The sequence below is a fragment of the Danio rerio genome, chromosome 6 (genome assembly GCF_052040795.2).
Source record: "Danio rerio strain M-AB ecotype USA chromosome 6, GRCz13ab, whole genome shotgun sequence".
Lineage (NCBI taxonomy): Eukaryota > Metazoa > Chordata > Actinopteri > Cypriniformes > Danionidae > Danio > Danio rerio.
The window spans coordinates 58247501-58264715 of record NC_141026.1 but is presented as its reverse complement, the minus strand read 5'-3'; the positions used below and the strand labels follow the sequence as shown (position 1 = coordinate 58264715).

General features: G+C 33.8%; 2 protein-coding genes across 12 annotated transcripts in view; one reads left to right on the top strand and one right to left on the bottom strand.

Moving 5' to 3' along the window:
• The window catches only part of slc12a5a (solute carrier family 12 member 5a), a 2560186-nt gene that overhangs the window by 337864 nt on the left and 2205107 nt on the right, over positions 1 to 17215 (top strand). The gene's annotated exons all lie outside the window — the stretch shown is intronic.
• LOC137496031 (uncharacterized) overlaps positions 1 to 17215 on the bottom strand; it is a 159503-nt gene that overhangs the window by 137192 nt on the left and 5096 nt on the right. For 5 of the 11 annotated variants that reach the window (XR_015494359.1, XM_087258272.1, XM_087258273.1 and 2 more), the window contains exons 1-2: positions 2773 to 3060; positions 2477 to 2606 (exon numbers count right to left, since the gene is read on the bottom strand). The gene's annotated coding sequence lies outside the window, so the exon portion shown is untranslated. Of the gene's footprint in view, positions 1 to 2476; positions 2607 to 2772; positions 3061 to 17215 lie in introns of those variants that run through there. The other 6 variants (XR_015494360.1, XR_015494362.1, XR_015494363.1 and 3 more) reach the window with 3 other exon arrangements.

Here is a 17215-nt window from a genome sequence, read left to right as displayed (position 1 = left end):
GCTTTTTGACACGCATACTGAGACAAACATAGCCTAAGTTTTAGTCTTCACCTACCTTACCTTCTAATGGTGTTGAAAGAGTCACATACTGTATTTATAAGGTACAATTCACCATAAAATATCATTCTGTCTTCATATAATGATGTATTGGCGGCCGCAAAATCACACATGATGTGAGCTGACCGTGAGCTGTTACTACAGAGGGCGGACTATGATAGCGCGCGTCTGCTTCAGTGAACAGAACCTGCAGGTTGTGACTAATAAAGTAGTAAACAACTTTCAGTTTGTGGAACAGAGTGATCTTTCAGGAGCCGCGTGGGAAGAATGAACAGCAGTGGAAATGAAAGCGAAAGCGTGCACATTATTTAAATAATCATATCGCATTTTAGAATTATGATTACAACGAGCATGAACTCTTTTGAGTACAGAGGTACACAAAAATGCACGTCAACATGATACACTTGATAGCGCCGACATTAGCGACGCCGAAGAAATAGTAAACCTGCCTAAACAGCTGAAAAGAGCCACGACTGTCCTGTGTAATGAAAAGACGGCCACCCTGTCACTCATCATGCCCAACATGAAGACAGCCATCCACAAAAACCTCTCAGACAGACACGCATAAGTTCAGGATTATTTTAAAAAACTGCTGATTACCTGGAAATGTAGATTTTTTTTTTTTTGCACATACAAAAAAAGCAAGTGACCAAGCAAAGCCTTAAGCTCTTACTGTTAAATTCAATTGAATTGAATCATTTCAATAATATTTTATTAGAAGTTTTTAAATTGTTTTATTTTCCAGAGACAGTCCTGTTTAATTTATTTTCTTAAAGAAGGTTCAGTTTAACAAGTTGAAACAAAAGAAATGCATAAAAAATAGTTTACTTGGTAATTAATTTTTTTTAATAAAATTAGTATTTCAGTTTAATTTTCAATTTTTATTCCAAATAAATTGATACATATCGAATCGTGAACATTATATCGTGATAAACATTGTATCGTGAGCTGAGTGTATCGTTACACCCCTAGTGATCAATTTAAAGAAAAAAGTTTAAAACCTGCTCAATATTATAATTAATAAAAACAAGAACAATAAAAATAATAATTAGGACTTTAAAAGTGGCAGTAACCAATGACTCTTTGCATTTAATAAATCTACTACAAATGTTCTCCAAAAGGAAAAGTCACTTACATCACGCTTGGCCTGAGGGTGAGAAAATTAACCACAAACTTTCTCTTTTTGTGAGTGAACTATCCCTTTAATGTTTAGCGTTTGTCTTAATTTCACAGGAAACAAGATTAATTATCTTGTTATTTTGCTTCTCAAGCAAACGTCTCTTAATTTAACAATGTTTGTACTGGAAAAAAAGACAGAGTAAGAATCTTTTGTTCTTGGAAAAATGCCATAAAAGTAATAGCGGAATAAAGTCTCTGCGACTCTTCAATGGCAAGCATAAATAATAACCTGTCTTTCCTCACCACCACCCAAAAGAAATGTGATTTCCCAATAGCTGATCTACTCTGAAAGCTGAAACATCTGCCAACAAGCAGCACACCTTGTGTTCTTCCCAGCCCATGAAGCCTCTGAATGAGTCACTCGCTGAATCTCTACGGTTTGATTTTTTTTTTCTCACACCCATCACAATATGAAGCCATAAAGACATGAAAGAGTCTAGAGCTAATTTACTTATGATAAAGAGAACACACACACAAACAAACTAGGGCTAGGTGACATGACAAGAATCTCATATTACAATACAAGTCATCTAACATGCTGATAACTGTATTTATCACAATATCTTTCTGTAAATTCAGTCTGTGAATAGTTTATATCAGCCACAGGTAAATGACTATTTCGGGTTATTTTATAATTTAAAATACTGAATTTACTCATTCATAAAAGATCTCACTTTATTTAGGACTTTGAGAGACATGATTGCCTAAAATAATTAATAGCTAACTAAATATAATAAGATTACAGGCCCAGCATAGCTCATGGCTAGGCTAAATAAAATGCTAAATGTAAACATTATACTTTCTCACGGTGCGGTTACTCATGTTTCTGTCTGTATCCCTCTAATGGTGTCTATTTTATGCTCTAATCATACATATAAAAATAGTAGAATAATCAATGTATTCTGCGACATCATGACATCAACAATATAGCATATGAAATTATAGACTTTTGATTGTCCATATGACAATGTCTCAGCCCTAAAACACAAACACTGAGGTAAAGTTGATTTTATATACACACATTTGTTCTGAAATCACATGTAGCATGACTTCAAAACAATATTAGCCCTATTTATTTGACTCTCTGAACAATGTAGGTCTACTTTGATAGTCATTGGTTTCTAATCTGATTTCTAACTTAGAATTTGCAAAGAATACTTTGCTAATATTATATTATAAAGAAGAGATTGTACGAATGTGTAAATATAAAGCCTACTTTAAGTTACCTCAATACACATACCTGAGAAAGATGCACAGGGAGGGACTCTCGCGCACACACACACACTTCTCCAAACCGGATTTTCTGGTCTCCTCGCCGCAGTAGCTGTTATATTCATAGTAACTGTCTTAAAGATCAACTTGAGACAGAGCTGCAGTGACAGTGACACACAAAAGCAGAGAATGATTTGTTTGACAGCTGATGTGAGCGTCCATTGCTCAATGAGGAGAATGAAAAAAGCTTTCAACATAATTTCTTTGAAGGGCACAGAGTAAAAAAAACAGTTCACTCGAAAATGACAATCATCATTTACTCACTCTGATAATAGGCTTCCTCCAGACACACACACACTATCATCTTTTCTCTGAATGACAGGTGAAAACCGAAACGTCTGTTTTTCATTCAAATTAAGTGTTAGATCACGAAGGTGATTTACATACAGCTAATTAAGCTCTTTGTTTGCTCGTGAGACTTTATTAACTTACTATTTATGTTTTGTTGAATAGTTTTTGAGGCGAATCTGCTGTAATTAAGTAGTTTTTCGTTGAAAAAACTGCGAACATGACTACCGTCATATCAACAACCCGCCATTTCTGATTCGCAGTAAAATGACTCCCATGAACCGGTTCTATTCAATGGGTCAGTACAAATGACTCGCAAACAAATGACTCTCCTGCTCAAAAATCGCGAACAAATGACGCTCTTCTTCTTCTTAGTATTAACTATAGAAATTATAATAGAAAGCTTTATATTCGGTGTCTATTTTTTAAACAGCTGCTGACAACCAACGTAAATAGGTGCAAATTACTCTCGTTAACCGGTTCTTTTCGATGAGTCAGTGTGTAGATTCGAGAAAAATGACTCTCGTGACCCGAATCTTTTTTAATGGGTCAGCATAAAAGGCGCAGTCAGCTGTTGTAGTTTACGGCCGGAAGTTTTGAGAATTGTTTCCATTATTAAATTTCCCATTTATTGTATTTTATTATCGTCCAATTCCACCCCAACCCTAAACCCAACCGTCACAGTAACATAAAAACAGTAGTTGTACCGAGTATTAGGCTATTTACGTTATCTATTAAATTACCCAATAAATTGTATTTTTTAATGCCTACCCCCATCCCAACCCTAAACTCAACCGTAACAGTAGCTACTGTAAAAATATTAATTATTGTTACAATGTCATAAAAAATGTGCTGCTATATTAATGTTTATATCGCTCTTCCGGCCGGCTGCATATCCTAACCAGACTTCACCTTACATTTACTCAATTTAAAACACTGACAAAACATCTCAAACTCTTAAATTAACTACTGTCTCTTGTTTATTTCTCCTCTAATTATGTTAGATTCGAAATGAACCAGGAACCATTGTTTAATTTTGCTTAAAAATTATTATAACTTGTACAGTTGATCATTTTCTATCATTTAGGCCTGTCTATTTATCTTTTGCTTTATTTATGTGGCACAAATACAACCAGGGTATAGCAATATGATCAAATAGCAGGTAAACACCCCAAGCAACAATTTAACAAATCTGCAACTATTTCAATGACATTTGGGCCTGATGGAGTAATCATGGAGTATAAATAGCCTATTTAATGCAGTGCTTCTTGTTTGGCCTGCTACCCACTCTATATCATATCTCAATCTGTGAAGATTGGTGTCTTTTAAAGAAATCAGATATTAAACGCTGCAATTTTGTATGACAATTAATTGGAAGCCTTGCGCTGGCTGACTGGAATTAAAAGTCTGTGTGCATATACCCCATTACTTGTGTTCGCATTGCAGTTTACATTTACATTTACATTTAGTCATTTAGCAGACGCTTTTATCCAAAGCGACTTACAAATGAGGACACGGAAGCAATTTACACAACTAAGAGCAACAATGAATAAGTGCTATAGGCAAGTTTCAGGTCTGTAAAGTCTAAGAAGGGAAGTATTAGTAGTATTAGTATTTTTTTATATATATATTTTTTTTTTGGTACAGTTAGTGTGATATTCAGAGAGGCAATTGCAGATTAGGAAGTGTAGTGGAGAGTAAATAGTTGAGTTTTTAGTCGTTTCTTGAAAGTAGCGAGTGACTCTGCTGTTCTGATGCAGTTAGGGAGTTCATTCCACCAACTGGGCAGATTGAGCGTGAGCGTTCGCGAAAGTGATTTCTTCCCTCTTTGGGATGGAACCACGAGGCGACGTTTATTCACAGAACGCAAGTTTCTAGAGGGCACATACATCTGCAGAAGTGAGAGCAGATAAGAAGTGAGAGAAGTGAGAGCAGTGAGAGCAGATAAGAAGGAGCAAGGCCAGAAGTCACTTTGTAGGCAAACATCAGAGCTTTGAATTTGATGCGAGCAGCAACTGGCAGCAACTGGCAGCCAGTGCAAACGGACTAGCAGCGGAGTGACATGTGCTCGTTTAGGTTCATTGAAGACCACTCGTGCTGCTGCGTTCTGGAGCAGTTGAAGAGGCTTGATAGAGTTAGCTGGAAGCCCGGCTAGTAGAGAGTTGCAGTAATCCAGTTTGGAGAGAACAAGAGCTTGAACAAGGAGTTGAGCTGCATGTTCAGATAAGAAGGGTCGAATCTTTCTGATGTTATAGAGTGCGAATCTAAACGATCGAGCAGTTCTAGAAATGTGGTCAGAGAAGTTTAGTTGGTCATCAATCGTTACTCCAAGGCTTTTCACCATTTTGGATGCAGTAATGGTTGCCCCATCCATCTGGATTGAAAAGTTATGGTGTAGAGTCGAGTTGGCAGAAACTACAAGTATTTCCGTTTTTGCGATATCCTTTTGAATCTGAGAACAGATTAAAACCAAAGTGCACCCAAAAAAATCCTCTCATAATTTCCCCGTCCTTCACTTGTTCCAAACATGTTTGAGGTTCTTCTGTAAATTAAAAACAGCCATTGCTTTCCATGTTTTTAGGTGAACTTTAGATGAAAACATAGCAATAAGATATGAATACTAACGCAAGTTAACTTTATGGACAAACTGGAATTTCACAAAAAACATTAGCAAATAAAGCACCATTTCTGTTAATGCTGTCCCATGACACATATTTTAGTTATCACATGTTAATGTCATGACGTGGCTGTTTCGGTGGGCGGGGAAACTGTACTCCTACATCACGTTGCGGTCAACCTCAAAACGGAAGGGATTTGGGTCATATTTTAACGTCAGGAAATTAAAAAATGTCTTTATATCACTCTAATATGACCGTGGACACACTATACACACAGTTCTGTCCAAACAGCTTACAAAAGATGATTTTCACCATAGGTGCCCTTTAAAACAAAATCACATGACTGTTGATGTGATTTATGTTAAATTTCCATCTTAGTGTTTTCTTATCAGATTTGATCCTACTCAGTTAATCCGAATTCACATTTTTAAAATATTCAAAATGTCCATAATAATAAGTAAATTGCTATTGGAAACATAACTAACATAACTATTGGCTGCTTTCATATGCATTCTTCATAATGTAATTTGTTTTGTTGGACAGAAGACTGAAATGTACAAGTTTAGAACCACATGAGTGCGATCTTCAGTTGATCTTCGGTTGATCTTCAGTGTGTGTTTACCAGTGGCGTCTCTTTTTGTTTGTTTGTCTGCTGTCATGTGTCAGCTGTCCTGTGTGTAACAGTTAGTGGTGTGAAGTGGAGATAGGACAGGTGCATGCAGGCTCGTTCACACACACACCTACAACAGAAGGTTATAAAGCTGCTCCATTTCCTTTCTCTCCTTCCACTTGCATTCCAGCACATTTGATAGGGAGTTATATTTCAAAACATTTTGCTTTGAGGGAATGTCAGTGAACCACAAATACCGGCTTCCTCAGACGTTTAGTCTGTTCACTCACTGATGCATTTGTTGCAAAAGCACTGCTTTACCCAAAGATTCAAGCGCCCTTGTTGTTTTTATTCATGTAAATAATGTAAATTCACGCTGCTCTTTTTTGTACACTGAAAGCATATCAGCTAAAAATCTACCAATCAGCTGCAGCTTGTTCAATTCGGTTCAACATGATTGGAGTAAATTCAAACTTAAATTCAACTTTGAAATCAGTGACTTGAATTATAGTGAACCCGCCATGTGGACTGTTTTTTTTTTTTTTTTTTTCATTTCTAGCAAGCTTACTTGCTTAGTAATTATGTATGTATTGATTGATTGATTGATTGATTGTTGAGCTTTATATCAAAGAGCGAATACTTGGTAAATTTTCTAAATGTCTAACATTGTTACATTTATTTGTTTTGTTGTTTGTTTGAAGACTGTTTCGATTGACTGATTGATTGATTGTTTGTTTGTTTTTTTGTTGGTTAACTTGTTGTTTGTTTCATTGATTGATTGATGGTTGGTTTGTTCAAAGACTGAGATTTTGTTTGATTGATTGTTATTTTGGCTGGTGGATTTGTTGTTTGTTTTATTAATTAATTGACTGATTTATTGTTTGTTTGTTTGTTTGTTAGTTTGTTTGTTTGTTTGTTTGAAGACTGAGTTTTTGTTTAATTGATTATTTGTTTGTTTTAGGTTGGTTAATTAGTTGTTCGTTTCATTGATTGATTGACTGTTGGTTGGTTTGTTTATTTATTTGAAGACTAAGTTTTTGTTTAGTTTATTATTTTTTGTTTGTTTGATTGTTTGTTTGTTCGATTAGTTATTTGTTTCATCGATTGATTGATTGTTGGTTGGTTGGTTTGTTTGTTCGTTTGTTTTGTTGGTTGATTTGTAGTTTGTTTTATTGATTTATTGACTGTGGGTTTGTTTATTTGAAGACTGGGTTTTTGTTTGATTGATTGTTTTTGTGTTTTTTGATTGGCTGATTTGTTCTTTGTTTCATTGATTGATTGATTGATTGATTGATTGATTGATTGATTGATTGATTGATTGAGCTTTATAGCAATCAACAAATGATTGTAAATTTTAAATGTAAATGTAAACATTGTTACATTTAATAATTTCTTTGCTTGTTTGATTGACTGATTGTTTGGCTGATTTGTTGTTTGCTTGTTTGTTTGATTGACTGTTTGTTTCATTGATTGACTAATTGTTGGTTTGTTTGTTTTTTGATTGATTGATTGGTTGGTTGATTAATCAATTGATCTTTATAGCAAACAGCAACTAGTTTGTAAATTTTAAATGTAAATATCGAACATTGTTATATTTAAAAATGTCTTTGTTTGATTGACAGATTGTTTATTTGTTTGTTTGATTGATTGACTGATGGTTTGTTTCATTTATTGAATGATTGTTTTTTAATTTATTGACTGTTAATGTTTGTTTGATTAACTGGTTGTTTGTTTATGTGATTAACTGATTGTTTGACAGCTTATTGATTGATTGATTTATTGATTGATTGATTGGGGATTGAGCTTAATAGCAAACAGCAAATAGTTTGTACATTGTCTAACATTGTTACATTTATTTATTCATTCATTTTATTGATTGTTTGTTTATTTAATTATTTTTTATTTTTGTTTCCTCGCAGCAAGAAGGTCACTGGTTCGAGTCCCAGCTGGGTCAATTGGCATTTCTGTGTGGAGTTTGCATGTTCTTCCTGTGTTGGTGAGGGTTTTCTTCGGGTGCTCCGGTTTCCCCCACAGTCCATGCGCTATAGGGTAAATGAATTAACTAAATTGGCCATAGTGCATGAGTGTGGGTTTGAATGAGAGAATGTATGGGTGTTTTCCAGTACTGGGTTGCGGCTGGAAGGGCATCTGCTGTGTAAAACATATGCTGGAATAGTTGGCGGTTCATTCAGCTGTAGCAACCACTAATAAATAAAGGACTAAGCCGAAGGAAAGTGAATGTATGAATGATACAAACATGATGATGATGACAATTATTTCACTATTTTTCACTGGCTTGCAAAACATCCGCATCTGTTTGTTTAATATTACAAAGAAAGTTTTACAGGTTTGTAAAAACACAAGAGTCAGTAAATGATGAAAGAATCTTAATTCAGGCCAAGATATATTTCACTAAACAACAGTATCACCCTCATCCTCCGCTATCAGATCCAATAAAGGATTTGCTCTTTCCCTTCACTCTCATTGTTATTTAAAGACGGGAACTGTCTGACAAGGTGGCATGAACAGATTTCAATAGCACCAAGCTCCTTCTGCCAGAAAACTTTACCCTGGAATGTGGCCTGATTCAACATCAAAATGGCAGTGAAACAAAAGAGTAAACAGCCTGCATCTATAGTATAGTTCAGCTCAAGCACCATCATTAGTGTTTTTACATAGTCTATAAATACATTTATACTCATTTTATGCATGGACAGTGTGGTTTGACCGATCTCAGATTTGGTCTGTTTCTGGTGCTCCACAAGACTGGCAACAGCGTTTTTCTCTACCATTGACCTATGGGGATTGTTCAGTGTGTAATCAAGCTATCCGTCTCAAACAATATGTAAACGTCTACATGACATTTAAAAAAAATCAATTTTGTCACATGCAGTGTTGTTTTTGTGTCATTGAGATTCTACTGTGGCATTTATTTATTTATTATTTATTGATATTTTTGTTTGATTTTGAATATATCTATTAAGTTTTTATACATTTGTAATTCATTTTTAGTTATTTTAATGCATTCAGACAAACTATATGATGAATGAATGAGATTTTCTATGGACAAACTGGAGAAATTTTGTATAAATAAACCCATAATAAGACTATATTGCATCTGAAAGGAGAATAAATGAAGGTTTGCTCGTTGTTTTTCTTTCTCTTGACAAAAGGATTAACTAATATGACCCTGTTCACACTGTATCCAAAAAATGAACAATGTTAATACAGCACAGTATTTCTCAAATATAAACATATAACAATTAATTTTAGTCTACATGCAGTGTTGCTTTTGTGTCATTGAGATACTACTGTGGTAGTTATTTATTCATTATTGATATTTTTATTGTATTTTAAGTATATCTGTTAAGTTTTTATGGACATGTTATTTATTGTTAGTTGTTTTAATGCATTTAGGTAAACTAAATGACGGATGAATGGGATTTTAGTCTACATGCACTTGTTTTGGGTCATTGAGATACTACTGTGGTATTTATTTATTAATTGCTGATATTTTTATTTTATTTTAAATATATCTATTACGTTTTTATAGATGTGTTTTTTAATTTTAATTATTTTAATGCATTCAGATAAACTAAATGAGGTATGAATAGGATTTTTAATGGACAAATTGGAGAAATTATGTATCAAGTCTATAAACTGCATCTGACGGTACTAATTGGAGAATAAATGAAGGTTTGCTTGACAAAAAGAAAATGTAAAAAAATGTTTATTTGTGTGTGTGTGTGTATATATATATATATATATATATATATATATATATATATATATATATATATATATATATATATATATATATATATATATATATATATATATAATAAAGTAGCTATTCTAATATTATTTATTTTATTTCAAAAGTCTTTTATATTATATATATTTTATGTAACTATTTTATACATCATGTTAAACTAAATTAATTAAAAAAAAACATTTCATTGCCAACAAGCTGAAATCACTATTGCTGACATTTAAAAAAAAATATGGTAACTAAAATAACCCTATACACATTATCCAAAACAAATTATAATTTTAATACAGCACAGTATATATCTCAAATATTAACATATAAAAATCAATTTTAGTCTACATGCAGTGATGTTTTTGTGTCATTGAGATACTACTGTGGTATTCATTATTGATATTTTTATTTTATTTGACATATCTCTATACATTTTTTATAGACGTGTTATTTGTTGTTAGTTATTTTAATGCATTCAGGTAAACTCAATGAGGGATGAATGAGAGATTATAGACAATTGGAAAAATGTTTGTATCAAGCCCATAATACGTCTAAATTGCATCTGATAGGTTAAATTAAAGAATTAATTAAGGTTTGCCTGTACATTTTATTTCACTTGATAACATGTTTTTTTTTAATCAGACATCTAAAATACGAAATAAAATAAAATTAGTATAGAGTAAAAATTATAAATTTTACTGTAACTATTGTAATATTTTACGTAACTACTTTTATGTAACTTTATGTAACTAACCCTAACTTATCAAGTTAAACTAAATAAATTGGAAAAATATTTCCTTGACATCAAGCTGCAATAACTTAAGCTAACATTTTTAAAATATACTTTATTTTAGGAAATAAAAACACTTTTATGGTTGTATGCTGTTAATTAATATAACCCTGTCCACACCGTATCCAAAAATGTACAATTCTAATACAGTACAGTGCATATCTCAAATATAAACACTCATTATTTTAATGAGATACTTTTGGTGAAACACTTTGATGAACTTTCATTATTTTGGGAATGTTCAGCAAACGTTCTATTTGACATTCCATTTACGTGATGTCACTGATGACGGAATTATTTAAATTTTTTTGTAAATAAACTTCAGCTACTCCATGCGTCCTCCCTCTTTTTTCCATGCCGTTTTGCGCTAAAAACAAGCCCGGACAGCGAACACACCCCCAGATAAACACATACAGGAAATGAGTGCGGTCGAGCCATGATTCACTCTAGACTGGAAACACTTAATGTCTAGAAGATTCATTCCAGGTTTTAGACAAAGTGTGGCATGTTTACTGCACCAGATGACATTTTTTAGTGGTTATTTGTTGTTTTTGTTTATTGTGAGAGCTTGAAGGAAAGCGTCCTACTTTTAAGTCTCTGCTAATTTGGGTCTTCACATGAGTGCATTTAAACTGTGCGGTTCTCGGAGAAATTCCCATTAGAAAGCCGAGAGACGATGGTGTGTCCTGGCATGGCTGAATGAGAACTATTATGGAGAATTATTTTGTATTAAGCACATAATAAATCTAAATTGCATCTTCTAGACTGAATAAATTGAGAACGATTGAAGACTGTTGTCTTCTTTTTTTTAACACGTGTTTCAGAAGCAGTTTCTTTTTAATTTGATGTAGATTTATGGCTCCTTTCCAGTGAGTAATACGTTACAATAAGGCCTCATTCATTAACATTAGGTAATGCATTAATCAACATGAACTAATTATAAGCAATTTACTTTTTACATCATTTGTTAAATTGTGTTAATGTTGGGTAATCATAATAATTGCTCAGTACTGATTCATGTTTGTTCACAGTTTAATAACTAAAGTTAACTAATAGAACTTTTGATTAGAAAATATATTAGTAAATGTAAATTTGACATTAATAAATGCAATACAATTGCTTTTTTACTCAACAATTTTTAAATCGATCTAATTTTTTCAATCTACTTTTTCAGCTTCTTACTTTGAACGTACAGGGGTGCGTTTCCCAAACAATGACTTAACTCGCGGCTGAACTATCACAGTATGATGCATCGTTTGGGAAAAGAACGATGTAGTGACGAGTGTTTCCCAAAACGCATAGTTTCTCTGTCGCAGATCCATCGCTTGAACCACGTTAGTTATAATGTAAAATAATGATGCTCTAAACTGGGTGGAGTAACTACTTCTTTAGAGAAAAATCCATAACTTCTTTGTGAAAATGATATTGTTTTACACACACATACATTTAAAATATAATCCGTATAGATTTGGTAAAAACATGCACTCGCTTTCCATATTAATTGAAATATATGTAAATGGCACATACTGTAGGGCCTATGTTTTCTTTACTAATTTTATTGAGAAGTTGAACATTATATATTCTGTTCTTAAACATATCACTTACAAAAGCTAACATGTATTCTAATATCATATATAAATCATATAAATAAATAAATAATGAGGCTATTTATTATAAAATAAAATGTAATATTTATTATTTATTAGAAATGAAAAAATACTTTAATAATAATATTAATGATGATGATGATTATGATGATAATGATAATAATAATAATACTTTTACAATTTAACATATGTAAACAACTGCAGAAAGTTCCAACCAGCGGGCCCATGTCATATACAGTACAGATACTTAATAAATAACCTACTATAAATTAAAATAATTAACGTATGCTTTTTGATATCACAAGCTTTGGAGACATAACATAAATTCCGCTTTTAAATAATAGGTCACCTATAGCTTTCGTTTGAGGCTGTGTTCAAAATGACATCAATGTTTTCAAAGTGCACTACGAAGGGAGCACAATTGTAAACATGAAGATTGCTAAAACCGAACTGTAAAAATAGTTTGAAAGCAAATTACACCTAAGAGAGATGACTTTAATACTTTTTAATTTTTAATAATTCCAACTTTGAATGTTGAAATGTTCTAAGGGTATAGTGGGGATAAGTGGGAATAGAACACAGCCAGGAACTATGTTTCAAACTACGGCTCCAGAGGTGTAGTTGTGAGCGCTCAAGTTTGCGACACAGTTAGCGAATGTTCATTGGAACGATGATTTTGGGAAACGGCAAATCAACAAACTATGTTTGTAATGATGGAAATAGCCACCTTAGTTGACTAATGATGATTTTGGAAAACGCACCCCAGTTCAAGTTCTTTCCTCTCCTGTTAAACTTTTAATCTTTTATTTTTTCATATAAGCATAATAGTTTTGTCCTTGCAATGATGACAGCACATTTGATACTACAAGATACTAGTATTCAGCTTAGTGACATTTAAAGGCTAAATAAGGTTAATTAGGCAAGTTAGTGTAATTAAGCAAGTCATTGTTAAACAGTGGTTTGTTCTGTAGACAATAAAAAATATACTGGCTATTAATATTTTACAAAAAAAATTTAAACAGCTTTTATTCTAGCTGAAATAAAATAAAGACTTTCTTCAGAAAAAAAAATATTATCAGAACTGCTGTGAAAAATTCCTTGCTCCATTAATTATCACTTGTGAAATATTTGATAAAGAATACATATTTCACAGGAGGGCTAATAATTGTGCACTCAACTCTTAAGTCTCTTTTTCAAAGTTTTAAGTTGACCTGTCTACAGCATATTCTGAAATGTAACATTTTTAACATAATCCATCCCAAAAATAAATAGATTTTTTGTGATACATGTTGGCGATTATTCATAATTTTTGGAACGCTCATCAGCACAAACATTCTATTAAATTTATGTGATCTACTGATGCCTAAATTTCTTTGTGTGTGATGATTCTTTTAAAGGTCCTGTGAAGTGCTTTATAACGTGCATTTCTTATTGGATGTTTCATGTAATCTCAAGCGAAACATGAATAAATGGCAGGAAAAAGTAGCTCCTTTCTCTTTAAAAAAAAAAAAAACAGCCAGTAGCGTTTTGCTTTATCACTGCTCTGCCAGTGAGAATGGTTGAGCTGAAGTGTATCAAATGTAAAGCATCTTGAAGGGGCAGGGCATGTCACATACTAGAGAGCATTTGATTGGTCATGGTTTGATGGTGAAAAAACACTGATCTATTTAGGAAGTGACAAGCCTTACATGTTTCAAGAGTTTACACGTATCTATTGCTTGATATAATTTGCAGAATTGGCATGTTGTCCTGGGAGAGAACCCTAAGCTCGGATAAACTTGGGCCCAGGGCTCCTGCCTGGTCATGTAGCATGACAGGAGGTCCGAGATCATGTAGGTCTACAGAGAAACCCCCCCCCTGGTAAAAGAGGAAAGGGGGAGATGGGGTGGAAGGGGGGATTCTTTAAAATGACAATAAAAAAGGTAGGATGAATGGGCTTATTTATTGGAGGCTAGCATTCATCTGATTGGCCTAGCAATGATATCTGATTGTATTAGCAATGGTTATTTACCAGCTGTGATCAATCATATCATGTGCTCCTCTTGAAATTAGTTTATAAAACATCATATATACATCATAAATATATATATATATATATATATATATATATATATATATATATATATATATATATATATATGATGTATATATGATATTTTATAAACTAATAAAAACAGTGTCAAAATTTGCATTTAGAAAATAAAAAACGTATATATATATATATATATATATATATATATATATATATATATATATATATATATATATATATATATATACACGTTTTTTTATTTTCTAAATGCAAATTTGGACACTGTTTTGGAGCTTATAGATATCGTAAAATTGGACAGTATTGATACTAACACCTAAAACACTTTATTTTAATTTTATAGGATCTTTGAGACAAATCTTAAATGCTGAATATTTCTTTAAAGAGCTGTAATTAAAGCAATGAACTCTTCATCTGGAAACTTTTATCAGTGAACCTGAATTGAGGTGTTCACATCTAGCAGTTCCTAACATGCACATGCTAAATTTAGTCCTTTTTTTCACTTAACTAGGTCTAAATTTGCGTGTTATCAGTATGTGGGCGGAAGGCCTGGAGACCTTTTTTTTTTGCCATGTGAGACAGCTGGTTGGAGATGGCAGAACGAGTAATGAGTTTTACCTTTCGCTGAACCATAAAGACTGGTCTACGCCTTAAGGCACTGAGCCTTTCTCTCTTTGTCTTTCTTAATCTGGCTCTATCTCTCACTCATAGTTTCCAGAGCAGCCTTCGCATGGTGCTTTAACACGGGATCTGGTTCCTTGTAGCTGGATTAGTAAGTTAGCTCAGTAATCTCCTGGTCAACTTCTCCTACATCTGGATTTTCAGCTGTTTAAATCTCTATAACTCACAGCTCCAGAACTGCTCATCATCCGACAAGCCAAAACAAGCTGCTTTTTGGCAGTGAGACATAAATCTGGGTCAGTCCGTTGACTGAACGTCTGATCTAAACTGCACACAGTTTACTATAAGATTTAATTTGATAGCATTGATGACTGTAGTTGACTGGAATTTACAATATGGAAATATGTTTATAGAATAGCATAAAGATTTCAGATTTATTATTCCATTTAGACAGATGAATAGACAGATAGATGGATGGATGGATGGATGGATGGATGGATGGATGGATGGATGGATCAACAAACTTACAGATAGATGGATGGATGGATGGATGGATGGATGGATGGATGGATGGATGGATGGACGGATGGAGGGACGGGTGGATGGATGGATGGATGGATGAATGGATGAACAGATGAATGAACAGATGGACTAATGGATCAACAACTTACGGATGGATGGATGGACGGATGGAGGGATGGGTGGATGGATGAATGGATGAACAGATGAATGAACAGATGGATGAACAGATGGACTAATGGATCAACAACTTACGGATGGATGGATGGATGGATGGATGGATGGATGGATGGATGGATGGATGGATGGATGGATGGACGGACGGATGGAGGGACGGGTGGATGGATGGATGGATGGATGGATGAATGAATGAACAGATGGATGAACAGATGGACTAATGGATCAACAACTTACGGATGGATGGATGGATGGATAGATAGATAGATAGATAGATAGATAGATAGATAGATAGATAGATAGATAGATAGATAGATAGATAGATAGATAGATAGATAGATAGATAGATAGATAGACAGACAGACGGACGGACGGACGGACGGACGGACGGACGGACGGATGGAGGGACGGGTGGATGGATGGATGAACAGATGGATGAACAGATGGATGAACAGATAGATGAACAGATGGACTAATGGATCAACAGCTTACGGATGGATGGATGGATGGATGGATGGATGGATGGATGGAGGGACGGGTGGATGGATGGATGAATGGATGAACAGATGGATGAACAGATGGGTGAACAGATGGACTAATGGATCAACAACTTACGGATGGATGGATGGATGGATGGATGAATGGATGGATGGATGGATGGATGGATGGATGGATGGATGGATAGACAGACAGACAGACAGACAGACAGACAGACTAACAAATCGACAGACAGACAGACGAATGGATGGACAGACAGATAAACAAATAGTCAGACAGACAGAAAAAATAGACGGATTGAATAAAGGACAGACTAACGGATTGACAGACATTGACAGACAGACAGCCTGAATGATAGACAGAGTGACGGACAGGCAGACAGATCGATAGAAAGATTTTTGTGCAACATCTATGCAGTTTAATAGGCAAACACAGCATAAAACAAACATTAAATGCAAAACAGGTCTAATTATACATTGACGCTTTTCTGTATGGAATGTAAAGTGAGCAGGTCAAGCTGTTTCTTGTCTATATTTTGTAAGATCCTTCATTTTGGATGTGTGCCAACAGTACTGTGCAGATAGTCATCTTTAAATTAAGTCTAAATAAAAGGCAATCTTTACAGATGTCATGGTTTTGCATGATAACGGAGGTCTGTGTGTTAACTTCAGCAGATTGACTATAGGAGAACATTCACGCTACACTAAATACAGACAGAGTTATTCATTATTCATAACATTTAAAGCGAAGACACTCCTAGTGCATCTGTTGCTGTTATTGTAAATAAAGCACAGTGTTTTTCCACCCGATTTACACCTGTGTCTGCAATGGGAGATTTGCCATGTGTTTGCTGACAGCTTCTGCTGTCAAATTAAACCGAACAAGACACTTTAGATTTGCATTTTGTAGAAGAGCTGCAGAGTCATAGATTTGGATCAGATATCCACATATCAGTTTTATCAGTTGTATTTTAAATACAGTTTTTGCATGAGATCATTAGAGATCAGCCACAATCTCTCAATTGTGTATTCCCTTACTGTTACATAAATTCCTAATTTTGTTTTACTAGTTTCCTACACTCTCAGAAATAAAGAGTTTCTCAAAATAGCAACGCGCCAGTTTTCTGTATTTTGTGATTTATGTTATTATTATTTTTTAATTATGCT